General features: G+C 43.4%; 1 pseudogene; it reads left to right on the top strand.

Moving 5' to 3' along the window:
• Positions 1-316: 316 nt before the first annotated feature.
• Positions 317-2,251, top strand: LOC711851 (translationally-controlled tumor protein-like; annotated as a pseudogene).
• The last annotated feature ends 4,955 nt before the right edge of the window (positions 2,252-7,206 follow it).

The following is a 7,206-nucleotide window of genomic DNA, read 5'->3' as shown; positions in this document are numbered from 1 at the left end:
TAATCTCTAATGGGTACAATTTAAGACAGTACATAAGGTGTATTATTTACCGCTTACCCCTTGCTGGCTTCAGCATTTTTTGCAGGAAACTTTCTCTAAGTTCCACTATTCCAAGCTACTGTTCCAAATTGCCTTTCTTCTACTCCTGAACCCACAAACTCTCTCAGATGGGTAAACTGGGTTTTCTGTCACTGTTATTCCTTTCAGAGCTCCTATTAGGGCTCTTCCACCAGCTCCCCTGTCCCCCAGCGCTGCACCGCTCAAGCTCAGGGCTCCTGCTAAGCTAGCCCCGCTGTCTCTCCCTTCAGTCACAATTATGATTATTCACCAGGACCTCATCAGCCACGATGAGATGTTCTGCAACATTTACAAGATCCAGGAGATGGCTGAAGGGCTGTGCCTGAAGGTGGAGGAGAAGATGGTCACTAGGAGAGAGGGTAGCATTGATGACTCTCTCATTGGTGGAAATGCCTCCGCTGAAGGCCCAAAGGGCAAACGTACAGAAAGCACTGTAATCACTGGTGTTAAGATTGTCAAGAACCATCCTTTGAAGGAAAGCAGCTTTACAAAGGAAGCATATAATAAGTACATCCAAGATTACATGCAATCAATCAAAGGCAAACTTGAAGAACAGAGACCAGAAAGAGTAAAACCTGTTATGACAGAGGCTGCAGAACAAATCAAGCACACCCTTGCTAATTTCAAAAACAATACCAGTTTTTATTAGTGAAAACATGAATCCAGATGGCATGGTTGCTCTATTGGACTACCATGAGACTGGTGTTATTACAGTAGGCAGCTAGTTAGGCATGAGCAGGGAATAAGAGGTCTCCGCCCACCCCCACCAGGAATGTCAGGCGACCATCAGGTGATGGTCAGGTGGTTGTTAACTGTCTCTCTAAAATAATAATTGGTCATGGCCAGGCGTGGTGGCTCATGGCTGTAATTCCAGCACTTTGGGAGGCCAAGGCGGGAAGATCACCTGAGGTCAGGAGTTCTTCCCGCCTGGAAAGAACTTCCTACCTGGTCAACAAGGTGAAACCCCGTCTCTACTAAAAATACAAAAAAATTAGCCGGGTGTGGTGGCGTTCACCTGTAATCCCAGCTACTCCGAAGGCTGAGGTAAGAAAATCACTTGAAGGAGGCGGAGGTTGCAGTGAGCCTAGATTGCTCCAGTGCACTCCAGCCTGGGTGACAGAGCAGGACCCCATCTCAATTATTATTATTATTATTATTATTGGTTGCATCCAGCTCCAGGGAAAGGCAGTCTCCCAGTAGATAGAAAAACACCCGAAACTGGTGATAAGGAGCTTCCCAATAAGATCTCAGGAACTGAGTGAGTGGGTTCAAGCTTGCACACTAAGAGGCAAAATGGCAGAGTTTAACTGGTATATAACCACCTAGGAACATTTGGCTGGTAAGGGAAGAATACCTCAAGTGAGTATGCGTACAACTCCAGTAAACACACTACACATATTCCCCTCTCAGGCACCAGCAGGCCACTGCGCATGTGGACAGCCCACCCCCAGGGAGGAATCTGGGGAGAAGGGATGCAAGACCCTGGAAGCATGCCAACATATAAAACCCCAAGTCAAAGGTCAAACGGTGCAGTTGATCTCTCAAGTTGCCCGCTTAGCCCTCTTCCAAGTGTACTTTACTTCCTTTCATTCCTGCTCTAAAGCTTTTTAATAAACTTTCACTCCTGCTCTGACTCTTGCCTCTGCCTCCTTGATGGAATTCTTTCTTCTGAGAAGGCTAGAATTGAGGTTGCTGCAAACACGTTTGGATTTACCACTGGTAACAGTGTGACCCCATATATAATTTTCTTTCTTTCTTTTTTTAATACTTTTCAAAACCTTTTGACTCAATTGTTATTTTGTTTTATTCTACTTATGTATTTTTTTTGAGACAGGGTCTTCCTCTGCCACCCAGGCTGGAGGGCAGTGGCACAATCTCAGCTCACTGCAACCTCCACCATCTGGGGTCAAGTGATCCTCTTGCCTCAGCCTCCCAAGTAGCTGGGACTACAGGCACATGCCACCAAGCCCGACTAATTTTCGTATTTTCTGTGGAGATGAGGTTTTGCTGTGTTGCCCAGACTGATCTTGAACTCCTGAGCTCAAGCGATCTGTCTGCCTTGGCCTGTCTACTGGGATTATGGGTGTGAGCCACCGTGCCCAGTGATTCTCTTTAAGGATGGTTTAGAAATGGAAAAATGTTAACAAATTTGGCAATTACTTTGGATCTCTCACTTGTCGTCATAACTGGCTTCTACTTGTCATCCACATAACACCAGGACTTCGAACAAATGGGACTGATATCATCTTGAGCTCTTCATTTATTTTGACCATAATTTATCTGGAGTGTAGACATTGTCTTTAAGAAAAATATGTCAGGTAAGTTGTCTAAAAATTAAATGCATTTAAACTCATTTGAGAGAATGCCTTTTAGTTTAAAACGTATTTAAACTAAGTCCATCTTGTAGTGTTCCTGGAGAAGCTAAGCCTGATTGTAAGCCACTACTAGAAAGAATAAGACTGTCATCAGATAACTTCCACAGTGGAAACTACTTCTGAGACTGGAATATAAAAAGCAAGGATCAGGCTGGGCCTAGTGGCTCCTGCCTGTAATCCTGGTACTTTGGCATACTGAGGCAGGAGGATTGCTTCAGCTCAGGAGTTTGAGATCAACCTGGGCAACATAGTGAGACCCCATCTCTGAAAACAGATATATATATATATAAAATTTAAAAACCCCAAGAATCAAAAGTGTTAACTCTGAATTGCAGTAAAGGGAAAGACCATGCTCATAGCAATGCCAGCATCTGAAGTGGAGCCTTTTACATTTCATCACTTACAATGGAAGTAGTTAATTCTGAAAGAAACTATAAAGAGAGTAAAAAGAGACTAACTTAGCTGGGACAGAAAGAAAAAGAACTTTCAGTAGCGGGGTCAGGAGAGTGGCAAGGTCACCTGTGGCTCTTTGTAAAGCAGAGTTATGTGTTAAGTCAGGATTTATTGGTTCCATAGCTGCCAGAACATTTGTCCTACTTTTCAGGCATCTCTACAACATTTTCCCCATAATCTCCTGGGTGAAATGCACATTCGCATTCCAAGTCACTTTGAATGGGAAAACCTTAATGAAAAGGCGTTAATCACAGATATATCAGGAAATATACTACAACAATATTGTCACAGCTGCAGCAGGAAGTCGTGGTGAGCCTTCCTGGTTATTGTTTAATGTTGTTTTGTGATAAATAAACAGAGTTCAAATGGATAATGAAGAAACCATTTCATCATCTCTGTGTGTGTGTGTGTGTGTGTGTGTGTGTGTCTAGACCTCCCCAGCATCCCTCTCTAATTCCCCTCCCATTCAACACATCAGTTTTCTCTCTCATTCATTTCGTTTATTTATTTATTTATTTGTATTGTTAGTAGAGACAGAGTTTCACTATGTTGGTCAGGCTGGTCTTGAACTCCTGGCCTCAAGTGATCTGCCCACCTCGGCCTCACAAAGTGCTGAGATTACAGCCGTGAGCCACCGTGCCCGGCCTCTCTAATTTATTTTTGTCCAGGGATTAAGTATTACTGACAAGATGAACTAGGCTGAGTCAGCTATGGTGAATCCAGATTCTAAGGCAACCTCAAAAAACAAGCAGCTCAGGGCAAGAACTGAAACCTAAGGTTTAATGATTTGATATTTTCCAAAGTCTGAAGTTCTAGGTATTTTTCCAAATGCTACCTGAGGATTTCTATTGCAACTGTGCATTGCTGCCCTGCCAGACAACTGCAGTCAGCATCTTTGGGCTGACTTGGTTTCTGACCCCTCCTGGTTTCAGACCAGGCACTAGCCCTTGAGGAAAATTCAGACTCCCTTGAAGGTGGTCTCACAACCCCACACTCCTTCTAATCAATTCTGCCTCCCCTTGAACTGAGGCAAAAAAGAGGCCAGGTGCGGTGGCTCACACCTGTAATCCCAGCACTTTGGGAGGCCAAGGAGGGCGGATCACGAGGTCTGGAGATTGAGACCAGCCTGGCCAACATGGTGAAACCCGGTCTGTACTAAAAACACAAAAATTAGCTGGGCATGGTGGCACGTGCCTGTAATCCCAGCTACTCGGGAGCCTGAGGCAGGAGAATCGCTTGAACCAGGGAGTCAGAGGTTGCAGTGAGCCGAGATTGTGCCACTGCACTCCAGCCTGGAGACAGAGTGAGACTCCATCTCAAAAAAAAAAAAAAAAGATCGTGATTCTCAGCTAAAAGTACAGAGTAAAGAGAACATGGCAGCAGTGAGAGAGAGGTGAGATGCAGGAGAATCGTTTGAACCTGGGAGGCGGAGGTTGCAGTGAGCCGAGATTACACCATTGCACTCCAGTCTGGTCAACAGAGCAAGACTCCGTCTTTAAAAAAAAAAAAAAAAAAAAAAAAAAACTACCTCTCTCCAACAGCAATACAAAGAGAACTTTTTCTGAGCTGGAACCAAACAAATTAAAAAACAACCATTTCATTCCTGCAGAAAAGCTCAGTAAAATTCAACTTCATGCTTCTAGATATGGCTCTAGAGATGGGATCTCATCTAAAAGAACAGATTTTTAAAAACTGTTTCTAAATTTTGCTCGTCCCAGGCACATTAAGATGGACCCATGAGAGGCCGGGCGCGGTGGCTCAAGCCTGTAATCCCAGCACTTTGGGAGGCCGAGGCGGGCGGATCACAAGGTCAGGAGATCGAGACCACAGTGAAACCCCGTCTCTACTAAAAATACAAAAAATTAGCCGGGCGCGGTGGCGGGCGCCTGTAGTCCCAGCTACTCAGGAGGCTGAGGCAGGAGAATGGCGTGAACCCAGGAGGCGGAGCTTGCAGTGAGCCGAGATCGCGCCACTGCACTCCAGCCTGGGCAACAGCGTGAGACTCCGTCTCAAAAAAAAAAAAAAAAAAAAAAAAAAGATGGACCCATGACAATTACTAATTCCTCTGTCCATTTATAGAACGTTTAATTGAAATACAATAAATATATAGAAAAGAGCACATGTCATGAGTATACAGCTTGGTGAAATTTATAAGCTGAACATTTCCTTGTTAGCCCCAGATCAAGACCCAGAATGTTATCAGAACCCAGGAAGTCCCCAGATGTGCCCCTTCCATATCCTGGCAGCAAAGACTTAGTAACCGTTCCCCTGACTTCCAAAAGCGAGTCGTTTTACCATTTTTTGTACTTTATACACATGAATCAGATCATGTGTGTTCTGCAACTAACTTCTTTCATTCTACTGTGTTAGTGAGATGAGTCCTTACTTGAGTATAGTTTACACAGTTTTTTGAGGCAAGTTTGCTTTTGAGAATTTAAGGAATGGAATGAAACAAGCTTTCACATGATTAACACGGGCAATTCACTTCTTTCGGATCAACAAGACATGGCTTATCACAGTATCAAATATCCTAGGACAAATGGCAAAGCTAGCTATAATTTATTTCAACAAGGAGGGAGATGGATAAAGGAGCACTGTTTTGAACAACCTGAAGCTTCTGCTTCATGTTAAGCCTTCTAAAGTATGTTTGCAACAACAAGGTCACTTGGGCTCTCAATTAGCCTGGCTTCTGGCTTCAGCTTGTCTGTGGCCTTAGGTATACTTCTTGTCCTCTGAGACAGAAAAATTTTACTAAATATTACCCTTCTAGTTCTTATAGCCCATGATTCCATGTTTCCAACTCAAATCCCTTGACCATCTATCCACACAGCGATCCTGCCTGCATCCAAACCAGCTGGTACAGAGAAAAGTCACAGTTTTAAGTTAGGAGTAATAAAATCAGTCTAATTTTACAAGGTCTACTGAAGACAATATACCCATGTTATATCCAATAAGCAATTTTTTTTTTTTTTTTTTGAGACAGAGTCTCTGTCACCCAGGCTGGAGTGCGGTGGCATGATCTGGGCTCACTGCAGCCTCCCCCCAGGTTCAGGTGATTCTCATGCATCAGCCACCCGAGTAGCTGGGATTACAGGCATGTGCCACCATGCCTGGGTAATTTTTGTGTTCTTAGTAGAGATGGGGTTTCTCCATGTTGGCCAGGCTGGTCTGGAACTCCTGACCTCAAGTGATCTGCCTGCCTTGGTCTCCCAAAGTGCTGGGATTATAGGCATGAGCCACCACGCCTGGCCTAATAGGCAATATTTTAAACATACAAGTTCTATAACATCCACTTTCTATCTTAAGGTGTTTTAATAGCTTATGTATCTAATAAGTAGACTTTCTTTTTTTCTTTTTTTGAAACAGTTTCACTCTGTTGCCCAGACTGGAATGCAGTGGTGTGACCATGGTTCACTGCAGCCTCGACCTCCCTGGACTTAGGTGATCCTCCGACCTCAGCTTCCCAAGTAGCTGGAACTACAGGCACGTGACACTATAGCCAGCTAGTTTTTTGTTTTTTTGGTTTTTTTCTGTAGAGATGGGGTGTACCCAAGTTGCCCAGGCTGGTCTGGAACTCCTGGGCTCAAGCAATTCACCCACCTTGGCCTCCTAAAGTGCTGGGATTACAGGCATGAGCCACCACATCTGGACCTAATAAGTAGACTTAGAGTGTGGATGAGGATGAAGTGACAGGCCAGGTGATCTATTCTGTCCCCACCTCATAGTCACCTTACTCTTGACATCATTCTAATTGTATTTACACTTGGTGTTGAAGAAAACAAACACAAAAATCTTCATGGGTCAACTTTAAACATATCTTATTTCTAGATCACCATGGATTCATATCCTTTTCTTCCTATTATTTTGTAAATAACACATTTATATTACATTATAATTCAAATATTTTTGTATTGAATTCACCATTTAAAATATATGACAGTTTTTACAAACCAATTTTGACTTTTTATTTTCATTTTTTTATTACACTGCAATTCTTTAAAGACAGAAATGCTTCTCAGCCTCAATGTGAGAGGTGCTGCTGGCAGGAAACTGGGAGAATCTGTTCTATTCCCTGACCTCATCAAGGACAAAAACCAATAGGACAAAGCCTCTGCCTTCAAGAAGAACGCAGTGAAGACAAGACAGTTAATATGGCCACCTTAATTTTTTTCCAAGAAATGTTTTGGAAACCTGACATGATTGGCCTTACCCAGACCTTTTATTTCTCAACAAACTCAAGGAGACAACTCATCCTGAAGTGCTACCCTTGGAAATACCTTCCTAAAAACAATAATAGCAA

This window comes from Macaca mulatta, chromosome 12, assembly GCF_049350105.2.
Source record: "Macaca mulatta isolate MMU2019108-1 chromosome 12, T2T-MMU8v2.0, whole genome shotgun sequence".
Lineage (NCBI taxonomy): Eukaryota > Metazoa > Chordata > Mammalia > Primates > Cercopithecidae > Macaca > Macaca mulatta.
Note: the sequence above shows the minus strand (reverse complement) of the source record. Positions and strands in the feature narration are given on the sequence as shown.